Genomic DNA, 14,369 nt, shown 5'->3' with positions numbered 1-14,369 from the left:
ACACCAAGGTCTACACCTCAATCATTTCTCTAAGTAGCGGTTAAGAAATACACCAAGTTCTACACTTCAATCATTTCTTTCCCAATAAGTAGAAAAGAAATACACTGGGGCCTACGCCCCAATCATTTCTTTCTCACTATGAAAAATAGTAGTATGATCATCGTCAGTATTTATTAGGTTTTTTAATGTTGAGAAAGAAAAAGACATGAGAAAGGGGGAGACTAACCTAATTCACTAGCCTAATTGTTATTGTTATAAGTCTAAATCCTGATTAAGAACTAAACTAAAATTAAAGGGGAATTAACTAAGCAAAAAAAAAAAATGGGAAAAAGTCATTTAAGTTGACCAAAGTCAACTTTAACGACTAGGGGTATTTTAGGTATTTCACAAAATAAAAGAAATAAAGTCTAGACTAAAAGGAAAAGATTCACAAGCATTGTATATTTTTATTCAAGCTTAAAGCTATTTTTATGAATTAAAACTAAAAAACTAAGTATTTTTATTATGATTAACCAATCAAAAAATTAAAGAAAAAAACAACAGTTAAAAATTCCACAAAAAAAAAAACTATATATTCCTAAAATCCAAATTGGTTAGAAACTATATTTTTTTGTTTTTATTTCAATGGAAATTGAATTATTGATAAAAAATTAGAAAAGAAACAATTTAAATAAATCCTAAATTCTGCTTGCCAGGGGGTGTAAAACGAAATCATTATGCATATAAATCCAGCTACCAGGCGCACTGGGCCAAAATAGGGGGTGTAAATAGCGCTTAGACCCAGCAGAGTGATTCACAAATCTTTATTTTTATTTCAAATCCATTTTTATGATTTATTGCAATCAGCATGTGGTTATTTATTATCATATGGTATTTAATCAAGACGTGACATAGAAACATCACACATGTACGTATCAATTGGTCAGGTAAAGTTTAAGTGACTAAAGACAAAAATCCAACCTGGGCCAATCAGACTCACACACCCCATACACTAATCATATGAATGGTGCCAAAATTGCAGAAAGAATAGGAAAATTAACCAATTAAAATGCGCCACCTAAACGCTCCGGTCTTCTTCTTCGATCACACACTCCCTGGAGATTTGTGAATATGCCCTGCAATCCACAAGAATGGTACTGCCTGACTCAGTTCCACGCGTAGAATCTAAATATGAGCCATGTTTCCAATGATTCCTCTTCCATCATCAGAACCGGATGCAATCTCAAAACCCTAACCGACTAAAACCTCATTAAAATCCACACTAAGCATAGCAGCATGCTCACACTCATTCATAGCATTCAAATATGTGAATTACACGAGCAAACATGAACCAAAACATTCAAAGCGAAGCAAGCAAAGAGATGAACACGAATGCATCAAACACACCAAAACAATGGTGCTAATCATCCAAATCACATGTTTCTACTATATGATCCTAACCACATGTTTCTACAAGGCTTAGAAAGATCAAGGAGACTCACCTGAACAATTATTGGTCAAAAACCTTCAAATAAAACTCTACTATTCTCCCTTAGATTGTGACACTTGCTGCTAGCTTTGGAGTAGATTTAATCCTGAATAAACTTAGGTCTCGTATATAATCTTGCAAAGTCAATGAAAATGGAGCTTGCTTCAAGAATAACCAATGATGATGGTGAGCCGGTGGTAGGAGATTATGGTTGTTGAAGGTGATATGGAGAGAGAGAGAGAGAGAGAGAGAGAAAGTTTGAAGGTGGTGGTGGTTAGAGTTAGTTATGGAAACGGTTATGGCGAAGTTTGTTACATTTATGATTGTGAGAGAATGAATACAAGAGAAAGGAGAGAGTGAGTGTGAAGCTTGAAAAAAGAAAAAGTGATGCGTTTATGTTGAAATGTGAGGTGTGTTTGGCTTATATGTGAGATTGTATGATAGTGTTATGGTGTGGATGAGTGTAGTTGTAACACCCGAGGCCGAAGAAGGCGAGGGGTGGTTGCACTGCATGTAACACCTGAGGCCGAAGAGGGCTAGGGTGGTCGCCACATCGGAATGAGAGGAATCCTAAGGCCGTGCAGGTATGAGAATGCATGGTTGAAGGAAAGATTATAAGGATTGATAGGTACTACCTATACCAACAAGATGCATCTTCTTTTCGGTAGCTCATTCCATAAGAACTCCACAGTTAAGCGTGCTTGACTTAGTGTAGTATTGGGATGGGTGACCTTCTGGTTTGTGGGGTCAGTCGATCATCCTGAAAGCAGTCTGGGGCGTTACAGTCTTTTTCTATGCTTAACGAACAAGTTTGCATTTGTAGTAACTCTCCCTTTGTCTTTTATGTGTACAACACTCTGTGTTGATAATTAGAGCAATATACGTGTGCATGCACTCGTGCTACTACATATATGTCATGATGCAACATTTTGGCTAGGAAGTTATGGTAATTGAGTGGCAGTGTTCTGGCTCCGTTAACTTGGTTTGTGATCACCCTCTGAGCATGACCTTGAGAGCAAAGTGAGAGCATTCACAGGGTTGAACATGATTGGTGTTTATCAACTCTTGAAATAATAGTTGCAAATGCATGAAAATGGCATGGGAAAAACTGGCTCGCCACAAAATTCGTGTGGAAGCAAGGGCCTGACGAGCCACGCTTGTTGTTATGAATTCCAAATAGATGACTTCACGGCCCTCTAACTTTCTAACCAATGACTCAAATGATCTACTCTTGAATTCATGGTGTAGATAACATATGATAGAGCATATCTTGTGTTGATGCGGTTAAGAGATAAGGTCTATAATTCTCTCAAAATAACTTGAAACATGGTGATACACGATTGCATGGGTGCTTGCGCGTGTGACATGCTCTGGCCAGCCCATATACAATGTGTGTGTGCATGACTTTGAGGCATCATATCTTGCTCAATACACATCCAACATTAATGATCTTGGGCCCATTGGATAGAGGACATGGAAGACAGGAGAATTGTGTTAGACTTGCCTCCATATGATGCTTGTACCTCTCTAAAATTTGCTTTACATTTGGCACGCCACCTGTTTGATTGAATGCTTGCGCTGGCACCAAGTTTTGCCCAGTGACTTGCCTTGGGTTCAGTGTGAATCTTCAATCTTCTAGCTCTTATAACTCAAATCCTAGGCCTCTAATGAACAAAACTCCAACTACAATGTTGGAGAGGGCCATGAGTAGAATAATTTTCATGTTAGACTCATCTTTAGATAAGGCCTAATAACACGTGTAAATCAGCCTTGTGATAACACGATTTTATATCGTATATTTAGCTTAAAATCCATAGATATTTATAGCATTTTCCGTTTATTATGTTAATTTATTATGATATTACGCGAGTATTTGCTTTGTTTCAGGTTTTACACTCTAATTACGACTATTTGCGAAAAGGAAAGAAAATGGAGCTTAAATGACCAATATTTATGCCTAAAAGATGAAAAAGGAGTGCTGAAGTGAAAGAGGGGTGCAATTAGGACCCGAAAGGCCCAAAAGAGACAGTCCAGCCCACTATGGAACCAAAGGCGCGTGGCCCAAACCTTCCCAGCAAGTGGAGACGCACGTCTCCAACGTTCTTCTGCCACGTCACCAAGAGGAGACGTCCGTCTCCAACTGCCCCTATATTTTCTCCACTTGAGACGCACGTCTCAAGTCCTGCACCCGGTCTCCCTGAAGAATCAGAGACGCACGTCTCCACACCCAGTCTGCAAAGTCTCCTCTTTTCACGCAACGTCACAGCAAAACCTCTCCTATAAATAGAACCTGCTACCTCACTTCCAAGGAGTCCGATTTCCTGCCAACAAAGTGCTGCCGAAATTGTACCGCGAACCGTATTTCTTTATTCTGCTTTCATTCAAACACTTATTTTCTCATAACGATTTCTACACTGGAAATTGTTGTGAACTTTTTATAGATCTAGCCTTACGTTAGATTTATCGCTTTTATTTCCTTGTTTTATTTACTGCCATTCCAAGAACGATCCAGCCAACCTGTGGTGGAAGTTCAGTACTTGAAGATCCAATTACCATTTATTTAATTCAGGTTTTTATTTTACCGCCTTTATTCATATTTATTTGCATGATATATTGTATGCCATTTACTATGCCTATTATTATGAACCGAACCGATTTATGCATGTTTAACCATATTAATATGTCTGGCTAAATTATTAAGATATCGGTATGTAAAGTAAGTTAACCGTAGGGATCCGAAATAAATTGGCTTAATTATGTTTTATTAACTATCACTTGTTTTTGGTCTGTATGTCTAATTTAATTAGTAAGTCTTAAAACCAATAGAGCGAAAGTTTGAGGGGTTAAGACGGTCAAAGGTTAAAATCAATAGAGCGAAAGTTTGAGATCTTTAACTGGATAGTAGACATAGGACATTAGTTTTAAGGATGGCGAAAGCGTATTAAAACTAATTAGAACTTATTTATTTTCAAAAAGTGTTTTTACACCCGAGCGGGATGGCGAAAGCGTACGTAAGGGATACTAGCATGTTCCGAGTCAACAGAGCGAAAGTTTGAGATTAGGAGATTTAAATAGATAACAACTTCATAAAACGGGCATTTTATTAATTACGTTGTTTCCAAAAAGCTTTTCTAAAATCTAATGGGATGGCGAAAGCGTACATTAGGATTAGGACAGTAATCTAAATCAACAGAGCGAAAGTTTGAGACGAGGATTTTTAATCAATTGAATTAGTAAAGATTTTTAATTAAATTATGCAAAAGCCAATGGACCTTCGGATCACCTTAGGTTAAACGAAATACATACTGATATCTGTCTTTTATTATATTATTCATTTCTCACAATCACTTTCTCTTAAGAACAATCGAAATATTAGTAGCCCTAGCTTTACATAGTAACCTTAGATAACGGTAGATCAATTCATAGTCCCTGTGGATTCGATATCTTTTAAAACTACACGACACGACTGTGCACTTGCAGTCATCAGATTAATAGACACGTAAAGTCGCGATCAAGTTTTTGGCGCCGTTGCCGGGGACTATTTAAGTCGATATCGTAACTCACTGTTACACCATAGAGACTAGGACAATTCTTCCTTTTCTTTCTGAACGATTGTATGCCAAATACTCGTTCACAAGGAGGAGATTTAATACAACGAATTAACGAGATCGAACGTTTCATTAACGTCAAACGTCGAGCTCGCAATCTTCCCGAAGTAGCACCAATTCCTATTAATCAGGAATTGATTTTTACTGATCAAATCAATCAAATTATCCCGAAGTTAGAGATGGCTGTTATTCGTCCTCTTAGAGACTATGCCGCTCCTTCACGCGCTGAACCGCATTCAAGTATCGCACCACCTGCGATTGAGGCAAAAAATTTCGAACTCAAACCTTCGCTGGTCCAAGCATTTCAACAGAATCAATTCTCTGGAAGCCCTGTAGACGACCCTAACCTCCATTTATCCGTGTTTGTGCAATACGCCGACACTATCAAAGCCAACAACGTTAGTTCCGAAGCTATTCGATTACGCCTTTTCCCTTTCTCCTTGAGAGATAGAGCGAGAGCGTGGCTTCAATCCATGCCTTCAAATTCCATAACTACATGGGACGAATTGAAAAGAGTATTCTTAGCGAGATACTTTCCGCCTAGCAAAACTGCTATGCTTAGAGGTCAAATCAACGGATTTACCCAGAAAGATAACGAATCACTCTTCGAAGCTTGGGAACGTTACAAGGACATGCTTAGAATATGCCCTCATCATGGACTCGAACCATGGTTGATCATCCATACTTTCTATGGTGGTCTCTTATATAACACTAAAATGACTATAGATGCCGCTGCTGGCGGAGCATTAATGGACAAACCCCATGATGAAGCATACAAACTCATAGAGAACATGGCACAAAACCATTACCAATGGGGTGGAGAACGAGCCGCTCTAGAGAAAGCCAAAACCAAAGGAGGAATGTACGAAGTAAGTGGTATAGACCGCGGTAACGCTAAAGTAGACGCTTTAACTCAGAAGATCGAGAACTTAACCATCACTCCTTCAGCCACCGCTGCTGCTGTAACACCTAACTGCGAGATCTGTGGATTGACTGGACATGCAGTTGCTGAATGCCAACTCTTGACTGGAATTCCATCTGATCAAGTAAACTATGCTCAAGGAAACCCTTATTCTAACACGTACAACCCTGGATGGATAAACCACCCAAACTTTTCTTATAAGAACAACAATGCGTTGTACGCGCCTGGACAAGCACCTGCTGTACCACCTGGCTACCAAAAAGCGCCTGTAGCTGCTCAAAACACCCCTAGGAAGTCAAATCTAGAAATCATGATGGAGAACTTTATAGCTTCCCAACAACAAACCAATAAGGACTTCCTGAACCAAAACATCCACAACAGCGAGCAACTAAAACAACTATCGAACAAAGTAGATGCCTTAGCTACGCATAACAAAATGTTAGAAACTCAAATTTCACAAGTAGCTCAACAACAAGCACCTACTGCTGCCCCTGCTGGCACGTTTCCTGCTCAACCTCAACCCAATCCTAAAGGACATGCGAATGCGATAACACTACGAAGTGGAACGAATTACGATGGACCCATAGATCCTAGAACTCAAAACGCGCCCATGTCACAACAAGAGCCAAAGGAAACCCAAAAGAAAACAACTGACGAACAAACTGCTAAGACTGATGAGAACAATAACAAAGTGGAACCTGAAAAAGAGAAACCTTACGTTCCACCACCACCTTATAAGCCACCAATTCCTTACCCTCAGAGATTAGCTAAATCAAAAACCGAAGCGCAATTTAGAAGATTTGTAGAACTTCTGAGGCAATTAAACATAACCATACCATTCACAGAAGCCATAACTGAGATGCCTTCGTACGCTAAGTTCCTAAAAGAAATCCTATCAAACAAAAAGAAACTCGAGGATAATGAAACTATAACGCTTACCGCTGAATGCAGCGCTATCATCCAAAATAACATGCCTCCAAAACTGAAAGACCCTGGTAGTTTCTCTATACCCTGCGTAATAGGAAAAACCATCATAGAGAAAGCCTTGTGCGATTTAGGAGCCAGTGTTAGTTTGATGCCTCTTTCGACCTGTAAGAAACTAAATCTAGGTGAGCTTAAAGCAACGAGAATGTCTCTTCAACTAGCTGACCGTTCAGTCAAATACCCTGTAGGAATGTTAGAGAATATCCCTGTTCGTGTAGGTCAATTCTACATCCCAACTGACTTCATCATAATGGATATCCAAGAAGATTCTAACATCCCGATCATATTAGGAAGACCATTCTTAGCAACCGCTGGTGCCATTATAGATGTAAAGCGAGTAAAGCTTACTTTCGAAGTAGGAGAAGAGAAAATAGAATTTATCCTTTCCCAATTCCTAAAAGCACCTTCTATAATTGACACATGCTGTTCTGCTGACATAATCGATGAGTGTGTCAAAGAAATAAAATCCGAACCAAATAAGGAAACCGAGATCCTAAGAATTCCTATGCCGCCAATTCTTGAAGATGACAACTGGCGTGGGGAATATCAAGATAACCATCTGAGTGAATGTCTAGCTTTAACTCCTGATCCTATGCCTGGACCTAAGAAACCTGCTATAGAGCTGAAAACACTTCCTACCGATCTTAGATACGAATTTCTAGACGAAGAACTAAACAAACCAGTTATAGTAAATGCCAACTTAGGACAAACCGAGACTGTAAAATTACTTACTGTCCTGAGAAAATACCCAACCGCTTTAGGATATAACATATCAGATTTGAAAGGAATAAGTCCTTCCCTCTGTATGCACCGCATTATGCTCGAAGACGATTGTAAAACCTCTAGAGAACATCAAAGGCGAATAAATCCTATTATGAGCGATGTGGTTAAAAAGGAAATCCAAAAACTGCTAGAAGCCGGAATAATATATCCTATATCCGATAGTAAATGGGTTAGCCCTGTTCACGTCGTACCAAAGAAAGGAGGAGTTACTGTAATCACTAATGCTAAAGGCGAATCTGTAGCACAACGTACCCAAACTGGATGGAGAATGTGCATTGACTATAGGAAGCTAAACAAAGCTACCCGAAAAGACCATTTCCCTTTACCTTTCATAGATCAAATGCTCGAACGCCTAGCTAAACACTCACATTTCTGTTATCTGGATGTACTCCGGATTTTTCCAAATTCCTATCCACCCTGACGACCAAGAGAAGACCACATTTACCTGTCCTTATGGTACATTCGCTTATAGACGAATGCCTTTTGGGCTCTGCAATGCACCCGCGACCTTCCAAAGATGTATGATGGCAATATTTGCCGACTTCCTAGATGGAATAATGGAGGTCTTTATGGACGACTTCTCTGTCTGTGGGGGAAGTTTTGAAACATGTTTAGAAAACCTTGAAATGGTACTTAAACGATGCGTAAGCGTAAACCTAGTCCTTAATTGGGAAAAATGCCATTTCATGGTTCGACAAGGAATTGTACTGGGACACATCGTATCTGATAGAGGGATCGAAGTAGATAAAGCAAAAATTGAAATTATCGAAAACCTTCAACCTCCCAAAACCGTTAGAGAAATAAGAAGTTTTCTGGGACACGCTGGTTTTTACCGACGTTTCATTAAGGATTTCTCTAAAATTACAAAACCCTTAACTGAATTACTAATGAAAGACGCCGAATTCATTTTTACCGATAAATGCACTGAAGCATTTCAAACGCTTAAACGAGCATTAATCTCTGCGCCAATTATGCAACCTCCCGACTGGAATGAACCGTTTGAAATAATGTGTGACGCGAGTGATTATGCTGTAGGAGCCGTTCTAGGGCAAAGAAAAGATAAGAAACTACATGTCATATACTATGCGAGTAGAACCCTAGACGAAGCTCAGATGAATTATGCCACGACAGAAAAAGAGTTATTAGCTGTCGTGTTTGCATTAGACAAGTTCCGTTCTTACCTGGTAGGAGCCAAAATAATCATATACACTGACCACGGCGCCATTAGGTACCTCCTAACAAAAAAGGACGCCAAACCAAGACTTTTGAGATGGATCTTGTTACTACAAGAGTTCGACCTGGAAATTAAAGATAAAAAGGACACTGAAAATGTCGTAGCAGATTACCTCTCTCGATTGGAAAATCTGAAACCCGAAGAAGTACCAATTGACGATGACTTCCCTTATGAAAGACTCATCGCTCAGTTAGAAGCCAATGAATTCGAACCATACCGTCCAAACTCTGAAACCAACAAATTAGCAGAAATAGCTTTAGCCCGATCTGACACACCTTGGTATGCAGATTTCGTAAACTACCTGGCTGCTGGTGTGCTTCCTCCTGATCTAAGTTACCAACAGAAGAAGAAACTCTTCCATGACCTAAAACATTACTATTGGGACGACCCGCTCCTGTTCAAAAGAGGCCCCGATGGAATCTTTAGACGTTGTGTACCCGAGGAAGAGATAAGAAGCATAATAACACACTGTCATTCTGCACCGTGTGGAGGACACCATAGCACATCTAGAACCTGCGCCAAAATCCTTCAATCTGGACTCTTCTGGCCCAACCTGTGGAAAGATGTTTATTTTGCTGTACTAAGCTGTGATAGATGCCAACGAACCGGAAACATTTCAAGACGTGATGAAATGCCTCAAAAAGGCATTCTGGAAGTAGAAATATTTGACGTCTGGGGAATAGACTTCATGGGACCGTTTCCGTCATCGTTTGGAAATCAATATATACTCGTAGCTGTCGATTACGTTTCAAAATGGATAGAAGCTATTGCTTCTCCTACAAATGATACACGAGTAGTTATCAAACTTTTCAAAAACGTCATCTTTCCTAGGTTCGGTGTGCCAAGATTGGTAATTAGCGATGGTGGTTCCCATTTCATTTCAAGAATACTTGAGAAACTCCTTCGAAAATATGGAGTGAATCATCGAATAGCCACACCATACCATCCACAAACAAGCGGACAAGTAGAAGTATCTAACCGCGAGATAAAACAAATATTGGAGAAAACTGTCGCTATATCTAGAAAAGATTGGTCAACCAAGCTGAATGAAGCTTTATGGGCTTATAGAACAGCTTTCAAAACTCCAATAGGAACTACCCCATTCAAACTCGTTTATGGAAAATCATGCCACCTCCCGGTAGAGTTAGAACATAAAGCCTATTGGGCCATTAAGAACTTAAACCTAAACTACACTGCCGCTGGTGAGAAACGACTTCTAGACATAAACGAATTAGAAGAACTTAGACAAGACGCTTACGAAAACGCCAAAATCTATAAAGAGAGAACGAAAAAATGGCACGACAAGCGTATATCTAGGAAAAATTTTAGCATAGGCGATAACGTACTTTTATTTAATTCTAGACTAAAATTATTTCCTGGTAAGTTACGATCTAGATGGTCTGGCCCTTTCGAAATAACTAACATATTTCCAAGTGGAGCGATAGAAATCAAAGGAGAAACCGTCAAACCTTTTGTCGTAAATGGGCAACGTCTTAAGTATTATCATCATCTCGAACACGATGAAAACATCGAAGTTTTTAAACTTGACGAACTGCCCGCTCTTTCGAAAAAATAGTTTTCTATTTTTAAAATCGTCGAGCTTACGACATAAAACAAAGCGCTTGGTGGGAGACAACCCACATTTATTTACTCTTTTATTTTATTCTTTTATTTTATTTTTTACTTTTATTTTTATTTTTAACTTTTTATTTTCATTTAGATATTCCGTTTTTAATTATTTTCATTTTAATCATTTTTTCCATTTTTCCTACATTTTATAATAATTACTATAATTATAACTGCTATCTTAAATCGTGAAAATATTTCCTTTTTATAATTATAATTATTATTATAACTTGTCACTTAATTTTATTTCATTTACTTTATTCTATTTAATTTTATTTTTAAAATAAACACTAGCCTAGTTCTAACTTAATCTTAATATTTTCAACTTCTAGGTTTTTCATTTAACTACTAACTACGATGCAAGAAGTTGATAATATGGAAGTTGTGTTCCGTGGTAGAGGACAAGAAGCAAGATTTAATAAGCTGGCTGAAAGACACATGGATTTGACTTGCTATCCTCACCAACCAACTATGGTGAAACTTGGTATCGAAGAGAGCATCCTACACCTGCTAAACCGAATTGGTTGGACTGGTTCTCACCTGTTCCGCAAATTTAGTACTTACCGGAAGCTCACTCTGGAATTCTTGAGCTCCCTGACCTATCTTCCAAACTGTGGACAAGGACTGAGAAAAGGAGTTATTCTCTTTAGACTCTTTGGTATGGAATTTAATTTCTGCATCCGAGATTTTGCTGAAATGCTAGAACTACCTCATGGATCAGATGCACACACCAAAGTAACTAAAGACAATCTTGCTTACTGGGAGTTGGAACGGTATTGGGGCAAGATCACTGGAAACGATAGCCCTGAAGAGAATGAATTTCAATCTGAGAACATCCATAACCCCGCCTTCAGATACTTCCATAAGATCCTTGCTCACTACATTTTTGGTAAACCCGATAATGTCACTGAAGTCTCTAGAGAAGAGTTGTTCATCATGTTTTGTACCTCTCAGAATCTCCCGGTCAATGCCATCGCATTCATGCTAACAAACTTCGAGCGCATCACGCAAGACGAAGTTTCACCTATTAGGATCGGCAGATTCGTCACTATGATTGCTAATGCTATAGGAATGAGAGTACCTTTGCTTAGATTGACACCTCTTGGCTCCCACAATTCTATGGACATTCACTTCTGCTTTAACCGAGGTATCATTGGTAACCTTGGACCTGATCAGTTTGATTTACTCATTGATAACAAAGTATTGGATCAGTTCACCTTACCGAGTCCTAGGACGAGTGTGCACAACCCTGCCAACTGGCTTTTCTATGTCAGATTCCTGAAAGAGAACCCTCACCTGAAACCCCTCAAGCCTATGAACATTTTGACGAGGAAATGCATGTATCAGAATCTGAGCCTGACACTCCTCCTGGTTACTATGAACCTAATCCTGAAGATGAACCCGTTCCTGCTTATGAACCTCTTTCTGTAGATGAACCTATATCTGAGTATGAGCCTGAAACTCGTTCTGAAGATTCTGTTGATGACTACACTGTTGATATGACTGATGTCGAGCTCGAGGCACAACAACCCGCTACATCTACCGCATCGGTGAATCAAAGAATGCCTAATCTGAACACGCACGAGCAAGCCATCACTGCACTACAACAAGATGTCCAACATGTGCGCAACGAGCTACACACTTTGCAAATGCAGCTCTTCGATTTTATCGACACCGTAAATGCTCAGTTCGACGAAGTTTTCAAACACATTCAGTCTAATGAGCATAACAATAGACGTGGCTAGATGTTACCGTATTAGATTATTAGATTTTATTTCTAGTTTTAGCAATTTTTATTCATAAGTTTAGATTTTCATTTTTCTGCATTCTACATTCTGCTTATGTTAACACTCAGTACCGGTTTAATTTTTAATGCAATATTCTTTTGATTACTGCTACTGTGTTATATTACACTGCTATTGACTGCTATATATTTGCTTGTTTATCATTTTTTGCTGTTAATAGTATTAAAATTCGACACTGCTCTGAACTGATGGACAATTTATGGTATCTGTCAGCACTGTCTGGTCCCTTGCATGCGTGAACCACTTGCCTACAACAGGAGACGCACGTCTCCATCTGTGTGGGACCAGCAGGAATCATTCAGAGGACAGGAGACGCCCGTCTCCATGCTTTGTCCCCTAGCAGACTGACTGCCTGAGACGCGCGTCTCCCAAGGGCAGCAGTCTGCATTGTTGACCACGCTGCAGCACCCCAATAACTCCCATTTTGAATTTTGAATTTGAATTTCAAAATTCATCTTTCAATCTTCCTCATTCTTCCCCTTATTTATTCCATTTAAACTCCATAAACCTCATTCATCCTCCATCATTCACCTCTTAAACTCTATTCATTTCCCAATTCTCTACTCCATTCAAACTTCAAACACCACCATTAATCCATTTTAATTCTCCATTAACCACACCATTTTCAAACCTCACTATAAAACCACACCACCACCACTCTTCTTCTTCACAACCTTCATACCATTCTCTATTCTTCTACACTACATTTCTATTTTTCATTTTCATACTCACTATGCCTCCACGTTCATTCATCCGTAGTGAGCGTCCCGAGAGACCATCTCCCGACCTTTCAAATATTATCTTCCGAGATGATGACAATGATGCTCAACGAACAAAATATGTCGCCTTCTACGAACGTTCGGTCGTTCCCACAAAATTTGTGAACACCGAGTGTCTAGAAACTCTGGGTCTCATTGATGGTGTGACCCGTTTACTCACTAAATCTAGCCTCCACCATCTTTGTACTGAACCCGTACCTACTTATGAGCCGCTCGTCTTAGAATTTTTGAGTTCTTTCAACTACGACACTCCCTCTAATCAACCACTCTCAACAGGTAGCATCCAATTTCGGATGTTTAACCGTGAATATTCTCTAGATCAAGATGTCGTAGCTTCATATTTGCATTTTAATCATGCACCAAATGCTCACCGCTCAATCTTTCAAGAACTCAATGGTCGATCTTGGGAGGATCTCGCTTTTGAATTTTGGTTCAATCTCACTGGCGAAAATCCTACCGGTTGGAGAGCTCTCCATGCTTCTCACATTCAAAACCCCGCTATACGTTATTTTCAACGTGTTTTGGGGCATACTATTTTTGTGAGATCTAACAACCACAAGGTAAACCAAAATGAATTATTTTTCCTTTACTGTGCGCTTAACAATATCCGTTTCAATGCCGCACCGTTTATGTTCCAACACATCCAAGGCTTAGTCAACGCCCCCGCTACAAACCCATTCTTGCTTGGCGGAATTATTACTTCCTTGGCCTGTGCTTTAGGTCTTGGTGACGAGCTCCTCTCACTCTCACATCTCATGAAGCCTGCTCAGTCACTCGATCTCACCTACTGCCGTGACTCCCACTTGGTTTCACCCCGCCATGATGGCCGATACACTTTGGTCGTCAACAAAGTTCTTATTCCTTATGTCATCCTTCCATGCCCTGAAAGAATCAACATCCGTTATGTTCAGCGTTGGAGGCTTATTGAAGACAACCCTCAAGATAACCAACAAGAACATCCTAATGAACCTATGGATGCAAATGAAGAAGAACTCAACCAAGGGCAAGCTGATGTCAACCAACCTCCTCCAAACAACCCTCCGCCTATCACTCTCGAGGCCATGTATGCTGCTATTCTACGCCAAGATCAACTCGTTCAAGCTATGCAGACAAACCAAACTGAAACAATTAGGCTCATCCGAGAGATGCAACAGGAGCAC

General features: G+C 39.6%; 1 non-coding gene across 1 annotated transcript; it reads right to left on the bottom strand.

Annotated features, from left to right (window-relative positions):
* Positions 1-5,630: 5,630 nt before the first annotated feature.
* Positions 5,631-5,737, bottom strand: LOC131621125 (small nucleolar RNA R71). The gene has a single exon (XR_009289455.1). It is a non-coding gene; the product is annotated as a small nucleolar RNA R71 (small nucleolar RNA).
* Positions 5,738-14,369: the final 8,632 nt, after the last annotated feature.

This window comes from Vicia villosa, linkage group LG7 (assembly GCF_029867415.1).
Source record: "Vicia villosa cultivar HV-30 ecotype Madison, WI linkage group LG7, Vvil1.0, whole genome shotgun sequence".
NCBI lineage: Eukaryota > Viridiplantae > Streptophyta > Magnoliopsida > Fabales > Fabaceae > Vicia > Vicia villosa.
This window is presented reverse-complemented; position numbering and strand designations above follow the sequence as displayed.